Raw genomic sequence first — 13,768 nt, forward strand, 5'->3', positions numbered from 1 at the left:
CAGGCTGCGAACTTGACCTTACACTCATCCGGGCACCCGCAGATTTTGAAGACCGATTCTACTTTCTCGATCCATCGCTTCAGGGCTATTACGCCTCCTGTCCCATTAAAGGTCCAAGGTTTGGCGTTGGCGAAGTCCTTGTAGGTGCACGATCGTGCGGCTCCATGGTTTGTCCCTTGATTGGTGCTTCCGGCTCCCTGCCCATTGCCTTCTCCGTTGTGTCCATTGCGAATCTGCGCAAGTGCTGCAGTGACCGCAACGGACACTGCTGCCTGGAATGCAACCGAGTTTATCTCAGGTGGGGTCGGTGTTGCGTTGTTTCCACGGTTGGGTCTTTGGGGCATCTTTCTGTCATGGAATAGAAAGATGTTGAGTGCCTATTGTTTTGCGAGTTTGTGATCCTATAGACTAGGGGTGTAACGTGTGTATTTAAGTAATTTCATGCATTAACATAAACCAAGGAACATAAAACACATAGCAGATGACAACGTCATGATAAAACATAACGAATTTTCATTAATACTAATAGTTTTGATACATGAAAATTTGTCAGAAGGCATACAGTACATGAGGAAAATATAAAATCCGGCAACGTAACGACTCTATGAGTAGTGTGATCACATAAACACAGAGTCGGTAGTACATAGGGTGGCATGCGTTAGAAAAAACATAATATTAGTAGGAGATACGACTTGTTCCACACACTGTGAGACCTATATAGCAAGTAGTAGAGCGAGTCCCATCAGTAGTGATGACGATGACACTCAATCGTCGAGCTGACGTATTAGGAGTTCAGCCAGTTCATTTGCCTCTTCAACGTCCTTTCCTTCATCTAACTCCTGGTCAGATTCGCCATATTCGTAGTCAGTTACCACATACTCTTCCGGTTACACTTCGGGTCCCACCTCCTCCACGGGGTTCTCTTCAGGTTCCTCATCAGACTCTTCTAGCCATTCGTTATTTCCCTGATTGGGAAAGTAGGGATCTCCAGGGTGGTGGAAACCAGCCATACTGACTGCACGAGAGTGCGTAAATAAATCACGTTTTGATTATCCCTATAGTATATTTTAATTATTTAGATTTGAGTTCCCTGGAGTTTTTGGAGAGTAAGGTAGGCTTTTGGATTCATTTCCCGCTATGATTACTCCCGAACACATGTTGATCATATTTTGAATAAATATAGTTGATCAGGCTATATTTATCCCTAATATGACTACATAACTGCCCAGGTTTAATCATAGTGCTCAATTTCCTCCAGAAGCTTTTATTAAATATTGTTAGGTTATTATCCTACTATGCGCACATAAGTGTGAAATTTTTGTTTTGTCCAGAGTTATTTAGTCCCATTGTGTTTATAGTTGCATATCATGTATGGTTAGATATGCTAGTTCACTATAAACATTGCTCTGATACCAAGCTGTCACACCCCCGAACCAGACGGCGGAAACGTCCGGGGGCTCGTGTGACTAACAATTGAATAATCATCACAATGAATATACATGAATCATAACACGATCATCACCAACATTACCTAATACAACTAGCATTGTTCACATCAAGTACATTGTTAAAATTCATAAGTTCAAATTGTTAAAAGTACGATAAGTGTTATTACATAAAACGAAACCATACACACTTGCAAATCTTCCAGCTTAACGATTACCTGAGAATACAAGTTATTTTGAAAACGGTCAATATATATAATGTTGGTGAGTTCATAAGTATATTTGAGTAAAAGTCTTTGTATCTTTCGTAAAAACCCAGAAAATCCGATATTTTCTGTAAAATGTCTGAAAATGATGTGAAAATCAAGTATAAATGCATGTGTGAATTTCATAGTTATAACTTATATGAGTGTAGTTTAGATTCATTGTATTTTGAATAAATTATAAGTGTATATGAATAATTTCCCCAGAAAATCCGATATTTTCTGTTTTATAACAACGTCTAGATTCTTGTATCGTTAAATAAGTCGTTTTGCATTGACACAATTAAAGAGTTTATCTTCAAAAGGTTAAACTTTTGGTATTGAATCCCTATATGAGCCGTTATAACCATGCATGATAATGACTAGGTCGCCCGTCTTGGAATTTTTCCAAATGTCGTTCTTGCTAAGGATTTTGTCGCCCTAGACTGGCCTAGTCTAGCTGTAGCGAACAGCTAAGGCGCGGGGGGTCACCCCGTATAGATCTATACACAAACTCCCGCTTTCCTACCAGGAAACTTTGATTATAACTACAGGATACGATTGTACAATCAGAGGTGCCAACCGACATGTCTCACTAGATTCTCAACCCCTTTTGTCCTATGTTTAATGTTTACGTATATGTGGTATGTTTTTGTATTCAAAAGGTACATATATAAGTATACGGAGTTTAATGATTGCAAAAAGGCATATTTATGGCCTACTAACATGTGAAATTTCCATTCCAAGCTCTATTAGCATGTAATTAGACAACAAAGGCCCAATAACAGGTAATAGGGTAATTTAGGCCCAATAGGCATGTAAATGGGCCACAAAATCCCAAATAAACATGTAATCCATAACTTAGGCCCAAATTAACATGTAAGTGGGTCGCAAGACCCAATAAACACGTCATGGAAAACATTGGGCTCAATATACACTTAATTGGGCCCTTAGGGCCTAATGGCCAAGTAACGTGAATATTAGGCCCAATAAATAGTTATCGACGTATTTCGTTCATTTGTTTTGTTCTGTTGTTTGTTTTAGCTAAGGTTTACTAGATTGATGATAAGAAGCTTTCATTTTGTAAAAAAAAATGACATTTTTGGCCAATAATCCTCAAATTTTTAATTAAGGCCCAAAGTTTTGTAAAAATGACACTTTAGTCCATAATTTATAAAAATTTGTAATTTTGTTCCAAATGTTTGGAATTTCACGGATTTAGCCCAAAAAGTTATATTTTCACATTTAGAACCCTGTTTTGCAGAAAGGTGCATTTTCAGCCCCTTGTTTGTAAACATTTACACTTTCGGCCCAATTTTGGAAAATTTTACATTTTTGGTCCAATTTAAAAATAAATGTTATTTTCACCCCTAAATTTGGTTTATTTACATTTATGACTCAAAATTTGGCCAAATAACATTTTTAACCCCAAAAATTCATTGTTTTTCGCAAACTGGGCCCAAAACCGTGAGGCCCAAAAGTTTTGGCCCATTAAGATTAAATTTGCATTTTTGGCCCTTTCTAAAGTATGTTTAACATAAGAATACCTTTTTATACATGTAGGACCTGTTTGTCCCTTATAAAAACATAAATGTCACTTTTTGCTCTTATCTTTTGTTTTCTTGACAATTTTGACCTTTAACAAGGTTTTTGTTGGAAATCTTTTGTATCTTAAAGATGTAATCACTTTTGGCTTGATAATGTGATGTATATAATGTCATAGTTCATATATCTTTGCTAAATAATACTTAAAATTTCGAGATTTGCTAAGATCTCACACATTATTACCAAATAAACTAAGAATTCACACAAAACATGCATATATCACATAGATCTACACATTTTACTTGCATTCTCCCCCAAAAATCATATGAAAACCGAAAACAAGGGGGTATGAACTCGCCTTTGCTTGATGTTTTGGTTTTTGAAGAAGAAGTGGAAAGGATTTTTGGTCTTAGCACACCATTGTTGTGAATCTCGAGTTTATGAAGCTTCTAAGGTGTGATCATGGAATAAAAACCATGTAAGAAGGAGTTTTTCATGTTAAGATGAAGGAAGATACTTGTGTTTGACAATAACTTACCAAATATTTGAATGACTTGATGAAGATCCTTAGAACCCTAGAAAAATTTTGAGATCTTGGAGGAAGGAAGAGGATGATTTTAGAGAAGTTTGGAGAGAATTTTTCAAGTGTGTGTGTGTGTGTGTGTTTTGGCTCTCAGCCGAGAGTAGAAGAAGAGAGGGGAGAGAGGTAGTGAGGTGACTTGCATGGAAGTATGGGGGATCTAACATGGATACATGGTGGACGAAATGGAGGTGGCACCTCCAAATTCAACTCCCCCCCTTTCCATTTCAATTTTTTTACATGGGCCGAGATTTTTGGGCCAAGAAGAAAGGGTGGAGTGGTTTGGGCCATTAACTTTAGTTAGGATCTTTGGATCCTAAACATAAAATTTTTCAACCCATTGAGCCCTTGGAAGCTTTCACGGCCCAAATAGAATAAAAGGATGGTTTTATGGCTCACTAAGGTTAATTGGGTTAGCAATGGCCCAGTATGGCCCATTAAGGGTAAACTAATTTATTTTGGACCCAAAATGGTCCAAAATGCTAAGTTTTATGGAAGTGGATCCAATTAGAATCCAAATAGGGTTCCCAAGCCCAAAATGGTTGATTTGGATGCTTATTGGCCCATTAGGCCCAATAAGGAAATCCTAGTCCAATATGGACTTAAACCATGGATCTTAGGGCTTCAGACTCTTAGATGAACACGAATGGTGAATCTAAATTAGCATTGAGTGAGATTTACTTAGAGTATATGTTTTACAATGGTTTAATGGCTACATAGGAATAGAATTTCCTAGCTAAAATGCCAGTTGTGACACCTTAGCTTGGAGTTTGGGGTGCCTTGGTAAATTGTCCCTCGTTGGTTTACTATGTTGTTACTACGGTTGGGATTGTCGACACCGTTTCCATTTCCATTCGGGTTGTTGGCGTTAAGTTGTGCCATAACGGCTGTCATGGCAGCTGTTACAGCGGCTTGGAAGGTTGCGGGGTCTATCTGCAAAATTGGTGTTTCGCCGGATAGTTGGTTGTTTCCATGGGAAGACATGATTCTATTGCATGATGAGAAACAGGTTTGTGAGTAACTATGGTTATCTCTAGTCGTATCTCATCTATGATTATATATATGAATCTATGCATGTACGCATATAAATCACATGTTTTGTTGCACGATTCTCGTTGTCTCGACCTACATCCCTATGATGTATTAATGGTAGTATGTAGAAATAGGTATTGTACACATGTTAAGTTACCCTGATAGATTATAGATATCAGATCATTAAGTTGGCTCAGGTTACAAGAGTTCTTGTAGGGCGTACCTCTCTTGATTTACTACTACTAGTTGTGACGATTTACATGGTAAACATAGGACTTAGTGCGAATAGGGTAGTAACTCTCATATGCCTAAATAGCATACAAGGTGTCCAAACATTTCGCTCATTTCACGAGTGGCCTCTTTCACTTTCTGCTCTGCTGAGGCTGCCCTAGTCTCAGCTTCCATGAGCTGTTGCCTTAGTGTGGTCACCTCCGCTTCTAAGGAGCGGAGATGATCGGTAAGGTCTTCTTGTTCTGCGTGTTGGTTCGGTATTGCTTCTGAGGGTTAAGGCTCGCTAAGGATCTCTCTGGCTTCTTCACCCCTGTCTGATTCTTCATCAGAGTCTTTTCCCTCGTAGTCCATCACTTCGGGTTCTCCCCTTGCACTTCTTCTGGTTCTCCTTCGACTCATTCGTTGGCTATTACCGCAGGGTAGTAGGGGTCTTCGGGGTGAAGCTCAGCTATGTTGCCTTTATGATAATGGAGGTATGAGATACATGTAGAAGATTTAAGTGTGGAGCTCATATGATATTCTAAAATGCTACTATAGTATTACATGTTTGATCCTAGGGCTTCCTGATGTACGAAATCAATAAGTTTTTAGACTTGTTGTTATTGCTTAGTATCATAAAATACTCCTATAGTATTTTAAACTTTAGATTTGGTTCTAATGCTCCTTTGCATGTAAGTTCGGTAAGTTATAGACTCGTTGCAACGCTACCCTCACTCCCAAGCACATGTTGGTCGTATCTCAAATAAATATAGTTGATCAGGCTATATTTCACTACAAGAAAAACATGTTTTTTCTACGGAAGGAATATGATGCGAAAAGCTGAAATTCCGTTGCAAAAGACGAATAGCGACGAAATTTGCAACGACCTATCTCCGTCCCTAAAAACGCCGTAGCGAGGGTTTGCAACGGAAAAGATAATTTTGTCACAAATGTGACAATGGAATGAAATCCATGGTAGGTGGTATTTCGTCGTGTATTCCATAGTAGGATTCCATCGCACAATCCGTGGTAGTTATTCCATCACAAATTCTGTGGTGGTGATTCCCTAACAAATTCTGTGGTGGTGATTCCCTAGCAAATTCCGTGGGGGTGATTCCCTAGCAAATTCCGTGGTGATGAATCCATAGCAAATTCCGTGGTGGTGATTCCCTAGTAAATTCTGTGGTGGTTATTCCCTAGTAAATTCCATGGTGGTCATTCCCTAGTAAATTTTGTGGTGGTGATTTCGTAGCAAATTCTGTCGTGCTGAATACCTAGCAAATTTCGTTTGATGATTTCCTAGCAAATTTTGTGGTCATGAATCCCTAGCAAATTCCGTTTGATGACTTCCTAGCAAATTACGTGGTCATGAATCCCTAGCAATTTTAGTGGTGTATATTATACACCAGATTCTATATGGACCGATGGATAATTGATTTATAAATTATATCCAAATAATTTTGTAGTAATATATGAAAAACAAAAACAAACAAAAAAATCATAACCATTATATCATAAAATAATAAAATAATTATTTATTACATGGAAAAAAGAAAGTTGCTACTCTAAAATACATAATCTAAAATAAACATATATTAACCTACTACTCTTGTTGTTTTGTAAACCCATTAATAAGATCCAATGCCGTTTGAAGTTGTTTTTCAAGATGCCCGACCCTTGCTTTGTTTTCCTCTTGTTGGGCATTCATCATTTCTTTAAGCTCTTCGTTTTGCTGTTTTTGTTTAGCAACAAGCTCCTTCATTTCTTCTATTTCATCATTTTTTTTCCGGAATGTAAGATACATCCATTTTACCATTCCTATTAGGAACCGCCTTTGCAAAAGAGCCTAATCCATAAAGTCTTCTTTTTTTATCATGACCACCAACAACAGCATAAAATAGCTTGTCCTCCTCAAATTCAACACCTTCAGCTTCCAAATCTTCCCGTTTTTCTGTATAGGCCGCCTACAAAATAAAAATATTATAACTTAAAAGATTTTGAAATTTAGGAATGATATTATGGAGTAGCTACAATATAAAAGTTTAAACTGAAATGAATATTACATGAATTTGTCTATCTTTTTCATTTGTGAAAGTGACTCCATCGTGATTCTTCGTGTGTGTATACATGAACAATTCACTATGGGGTGGCTCATGTCCTAATTTCCTCTTCTGCATAAATACCATATAAAATGTCAAATATACAGATAAACATATACAAACATTGATATGATGTACCATTTAAAAAATTACCAAATCGGAAGCTATCTTCAAATGACTTGCAGATCCAGCGTTATGTGTAGGTTTTGCTACTCCATCAGCCACACCATTACGCCTATTTTCTTGTTTTGCTCAGATTTTAGCTTGTATTCTTCTGTATTCCAATTTAATTGCTAGGAGTTCCAGACTTCCTGTGGAATATGAGCTGGTTGAAAGCCATGTTTGTTTCTTTTTGGGCTCCTCATGTTGAAGAGATATTGACCATAACATTCTGCCGCTTTCCTTGCCCAAGCTTGGCTCACCACCGAGTCTATTGTTTCATCCCAACAACATTTTTTCTACACATTAACAATATAAACATAAGTGTAAATGTAAATGTTTAACAAACGACAATTTATCACATATAGTTAATTACCTGAAACTCCTCCCAATATAATTCACACATTTCTTTGCTTACTTTTGCCCAAGAGTACCCTTCTGGATCTACTCTTTGTTTAAAGGGCTAACTAATAAAGTGTGCACAAGGGCCTGGTGGCATTAGCCTGCAAGTAATCATGTGATGTGTTAAGTTATGAATTGATTTGTATGTGTAAACAAAAACTTTATACATAGAAAAAGTTGTAATTAATGAACAGTTAAACGTCCATCTGGTCCACAATCTCTAGAGGAATTATTTTTACCTTCTACACTTTCCACTACAAATCCATTCATGGTTGGTTGTGTTGGTGATGGGGTAGATTCTGGGATAGGTGTTGTTGATGGGGTATATTCTGGGGTAGGTGTTGGGATAGATGTATATGTTGAGGATGTGGTAGTTCCTTTACTTAAGGAGGGTGTGGTAGTTACTGTAGTTATGGAGTATGGTAGTGTAGATGCAGGTTTTGAGGTTGTGGTAGTAGATATAGGTGTTGATGATGTGGTAGTGGGTGTTGGTGTTGAGGATGGTTTAGATGATGTAGGTGCTGAAGTTTTGGTTATTGATGTAAGTGTTGAGGATTGTATTGTTCCAGTTTCTGAATTTTTAGATGTATTTTCTAAGGATGGTGTGGATGTTGTAAGTGATGTCGAAGTAGTGGTAATCATGGTTGATGTTAATGATATAGGTTTAGGGGTTTTGTTGGTAGATGTTATAGGTGCTTTGGATGTGGTTGTTGGTATTGGGAAGTCGATTTCGTCATCTTGTAATTGTCTGTTGTTTATGAATTTTGCAGCTGAAATCCTGTTGCGTTTCATAACCTATGGTGCAATGAATTTAGTTGGCTTCACACCAGATGCTCCTTTTGCTTTCGAGTTCGATATCTTTCTTGCTTAAAAATTACCAAAAAACTATAGTCAATACCAATGTATTAAAGATGATAAACTACTGATGAGAAGAGAGAAACAAACAATAAGAATAAATTATATATGAAGGCATTACTACACATGCAAAGTATTAAATACAATCAAAATCAACTTACTTCTAATTTAAGATGATAATATACATGAAGATGATCATAGAACAATAAACGATCATCACGATAACAGTAAATTAAATAAAAATTAATTTTAGATGAGTGACAACCTATATCGCCAAAGTCAGTGCACAAACGTATAATGAACAAATATTTCGATCAATTAGCTGCCGGAGATGATGATTACAGAAAATATAAACCCTATTTCTAAACAGTAAACTTACCCTAATATGCAACCTAAACGTGTGTAGGTTGGAGGGAAACGAATTGCGAAATATTTTGAACCTCCGCTAATCAAAAATTCGAACTGTGCTAATTACCGCTAAATATTTAGTAATTCAAATTTATTAAATTAGTTCCAGATTGATAGATAGGGTATATACATCTAGCTAACGTCAAGAAAGAACATACAGTAACGAGTTGTTCATAGTATAATTTTAATTTAAAATTATAAACGAAGATTAAACATTAATAAACTATTCATCTTTATGCTTTTATGATTAAACAAAAATTTATATACAAACGACGTACGGGTCATGTCAATATATATGGTAGTTGCTTATGGTGTCATGGTATCACCCATGGATGACATATGGGTCATTGGTGAACATGGTAGTTGCTTATGGTGTCCATGGATGACATATGAGTCATTGATCAACATGGTAGTTGCTTATGGTGTCCATGGATGAGATATGGATGACATATGGGTCATTGGTCAACATGGTAGTTCCTTATGGTGTCTATGGATGACATATGGGTCATTGGTCAACATGGTAGTTCCTTATGGTGTCCATGGATGACATATGGGTCATTGGTCAACATGGTAGTTGCTTATGGTGTCCATGGATGACATATGGGTCATTGGTCAACATGGTAGTTGCTTATGGTGTCCATGGATGACATATGGGTCATTAGTCAACATGGTAGTTGCTTATGGTGTCCATGGATGACATATGGGTCATTGGTCAACATGGTAGTTGTTTATGGTGTCCATGGATGACATATGGGTCATTGGTCAACATGGTAGTTGCTTATGGTGTCCATGGATGACATATGGGATGCAATATTAATGAACATAATATTATGGTTTTTCAATTAGAAGAAACAGAAGTTAATTTAGTTTAGCTCGCAAATGCGTCTTACTTCCCACCCGAAGTCGCAGGTTCGAATCCTACTTATGTCAATAATTTTATTTAAATTCGTCTCTATAAATTTAATCAATAATTTTATTTAACTTCATCTTTTTAAATTTAAACTGTTAATTTATTTACAAAAATGCCCGTAGGTATTTACAAAAATACCCTAACCATTTACGTAGTAATCTTTGTTAGTTAAAGGGCAATTATGTCAATTCATAGTTTACACATTTAGGCGCCATAATTTGTAGTCAGATTCATGCCGTCGATTCAGTTTATCGGCGATTGATCATCTAAATTCCATTCCCAACAGTCAAAATTCCGGCATGTTGATCAATAAACCCTAAAATCGTTGTTGTTATATAATTTGAATTACACTTGATGTAGTTCAACATAATGGCAGCGAGTTGTTCATCAGAAAGAATGCAAACAAGACAACAAGGAACAAGAATTACTGCTTTGCCATCGCACTTGATCGAAAAAATAGTAACTACGGTTGGAGGAAATTCACCAATCGATGATTTTAAGTGCCAGTTAGTGTAAGTATGATGTGCATTACTTATATTATACTTATATACATATTTAATTTAGTGGTTAATAGATTAACTTTGTTGATTTGTGTGAATTATAGTTGCAAACTCTTTAGGGATTCTGTAACATCAGACGCAATATATAAAATCATAGGCACAAATCGACTAAGGTTTCGTCCATTAAGTATTTAACAGTATGAAGTCATAAGCAGATGCAAAAAGTTGAACAACCCACACGTACTTTTCAACGATGGAATGGTACTCTTTTTTAAGCAATCAGATAATTGCGAATTCAATTAGTTTTCTATATTTGTATTTTTAAAATTGTATGATTACTTATTGTATGTCAGGCGAAGTATTTTACCATAGGGGAAGAAATAGCAGGGAAACAGTTGCTTCAAGATGCAGCCGATCAGGGGCAGTTGGATGCGATCTTCATTCTGGGAATGATGGTGATGGCCGAAGGCATTGAAAGGAAGCAAGAAGCTCTGATCATGTTAAATAATGCCTACGTTAATACTAGAAGAAGTTGGAATCTAAGGCATACTTGTTACAAGGTTCAAAACCACTTGGTAAGGAGATCAAAGAAGATAAAATTTCATGGCTTACATAGAAGTTGTGCAAAGCATCCTTCTGTGAGCAGTTATGGAACAGCTTTTATGAATCAATACAGTTGGTTGTTGAATTGTGAAATTTGTTTGTGGGATGCATGTTTTGTGAAGTTTGCTAGGATGTTTGACATTATTTTTGAGTAGTTATATATATATGATAGTTGTTTGATTCTCACAATTAGTGATGCATATTGTATGTGTATTTTGGTGTAATGGGAATACATACTTTTAACTTTATTAAATGTTATATATATATATATATATATATATATATATATATATATATATATATATATATATATATATATATGTTAGTTTTGATATGTATGTTATTTTTGTCATTTCCATTTTACTAACCAAAAGTTCATTATGACCTATTTGGTTAGATTTCAAGGGCACTTTGGTGTATTTGCAATCTCTAAAATGAAGGCGCCATTTTTGTTATGGAAATAAAAAAAAATTGTTTAATCAAGTCGTTATTAAGAAAAATGCTATATATATAGAATTTATAGATCTATATCTATATTTATTATGAATGTTATTTAAATTTATAATAATTACCCGTATACTATATGGGTTTTAACCTGTTATTGAATAATATCGACCCAATAATATGACCTAGTATCCATCCAACACATTGAAATCAAGGGTTGTCGAAGGTTCCCTAATCGATACACACTCTATTTAAATATGTGTTCTACAAGTGTCGATCTCAATTAAACCATTGTACTAATATTCTAAGCCGTTATCCAATTATAAAAGTTATTCAACCATCAAATTAGAAAACTTTGAAGATTTGTTCAGCATTCGGTCATTAGCTTTGTGAAACGAGTCGTTGTTAAGGTACCTTTGTGATGTTTGTATGGTAACTATATATTTAATTCAAATGTCATATATGAATTCAAATCAACATTAATGAACATACAATTAATATTGTGTTATTTAAGTTTATACTTTACAAATTTAAGACAATGAACAATCCAAGTAGAAAGTGGATGTATGAACAAAAAGATAATACTAGTTGTATATCGCTTGTTTTCGTACAAGGAGTGAAAAAATTTATAGATTTTGCTACCAGTCAACATGGTGCATGGACGAAGATAAAATCAACTGTTAAGCATCATTTGTACAAGTTTGGTTTTGTTGAGGAATATTGGTGTTGGGATAAACATGGGGAAAAATCAATTGATGATGACAATACGTTTTTAGGGGTGGATGATTCAAACACAAATTTTAGTGAAGTTGCATGTTCTTATAAAGATATGTTCATAGATGCAATGGCTCCTAATTTAAATAATAGTGATCCTAAAGAGGAGCCAAATGCACTAGATAAAAAAATTCTTTGATATGCTAGATGCAGCCGATAAAGAATTGTGGCCTGGATGTAAAAAAGTGACACAACTATCTGTTGTAGCTAGACTATTGAATATAAAATCAGAGTATCACAGACCTGAGCAAAGTTATGATGCTATCTGCCAGTTGATAAATGATGTGTTACCGGAGGAGAATAATATGGTAGGTAGTTTATACGAGAACAAAAAGTTAATACAAGCACTAGGTTTGCCTGTGGAGATGATTGACTGCTGCAGATCTGGATGTATGATATATTGGAGGCAAGACGAAGATATTTATCGGTGCAAATTCTGCAATGAAGATAGGTACAAACGGTCAAAAATTTTGGCCAGATGTTCTTGCGTATCCTTCAAGAAAATGCATTACTTTCCTTTGACTCCAAGGTTGAAGAGATTGTATGCTTCACAAGCCACAACCGCTTCCATGCGATGGCACTCCGAGAATCATGGACATGATGCTGGAGTAATGTGTCATCCATCCGATTCAGAAGCTTGGAAGCACTTTGACAAAAGTCATCCTTCATTTGCAGCAGAAGTACGTAATGTAAGATTAGGCCTAAGTACAGATGGGTTTGCACCACATGGAGCATTTGGAAAACAATATTCATCTTGGCCTATTATTATAACACCTTATAATTTTCCATATTCTATGTGCATGAAAGAGCCTTACATGTTTTTGACCGCACTTGTGCCAGGTCCGTCAAACCCTAAGCATAAAATAGATGTATTTTTGCAACCGGTTGTTGCAGAGTTGGAGCAATTATGGGAAGAAGGCGTAGTAACATATGATATATCTTTAAAACAAAATTTCCATCTAAGACCAGCTTTAATGTGGACAATAAGCGATTTTACAGCATATGTAATGTTGTCCGGATGGTCTACAGCAGGTAAGCTAGCATGTCCACATTGTGGGAAACATACATAAGCATTCAGACTAAAGAATGGTAATAAGATGTCATGGTTTGACTGCCATAGAATATTTCTACAGGTAAATCACCCATCTAGAAAGGATAAAAATAAGTTCAAGAAGAATCGTGAAGTGATAGAAGGTCATCCTCCAAGTAAGAATGGTGAACAAACTTTAAGGGAGATTGAACAATTAGGTTTGGTAAAAGTGACTGAACTAAATGTTGATGATGTAAACAAAAGATGTGGCGATCATGGTTGGAAAAAGAAAAGCATATTTTGGGATTTACCATATTGGAAAACAAACCTCATTATACATAATTTTGATGTTATGCATATTGTTAAAAATGTATTTGAAAACTTTTTTTACACTGTAATGGATGTCAAAGGGAAGACGAAGGACAATGTAGCAGCCAGAAGAGATCTGAAGTTCTATTGTAGGAAGAGAAAAGGAGTCGAAGATAATGAAAGAGCATACTACACTCTGGACAAGAATCAAAAGAAAGCCT

The 13,768-nt window shown here is 35.9% G+C and overlaps 1 long non-coding RNA gene across 1 annotated transcript in view; it reads right to left on the bottom strand.

The window, feature by feature from the left end:
- Window positions 1-6,604: 6,604 nt before the first annotated feature.
- Window positions 6,605-13,768, bottom strand: part of LOC145159170 (uncharacterized) — a 33,557-nt gene continuing 26,393 nt past the window's right edge. The window contains exons 3-7 of the long non-coding RNA XR_013737525.1: window positions 7,954-8,580; window positions 7,689-7,815; window positions 7,307-7,611; window positions 7,118-7,225; window positions 6,605-7,018 (exon numbers count right to left, since the gene is read on the bottom strand). This is a non-coding gene — a long non-coding RNA (uncharacterized LOC145159170). The remainder of the gene's footprint in view (window positions 7,019-7,117; window positions 7,226-7,306; window positions 7,612-7,688; window positions 7,816-7,953; window positions 8,581-13,768) is intronic.

The sequence above is a fragment of the Lactuca virosa genome, chromosome 2, assembly GCF_052849685.1.
Source record: "Lactuca virosa cultivar CGN04683 chromosome 2, Lactuca_virosa_CGN04683_v6, whole genome shotgun sequence".
Taxonomy (NCBI): domain Eukaryota; kingdom Viridiplantae; phylum Streptophyta; class Magnoliopsida; order Asterales; family Asteraceae; genus Lactuca; species Lactuca virosa.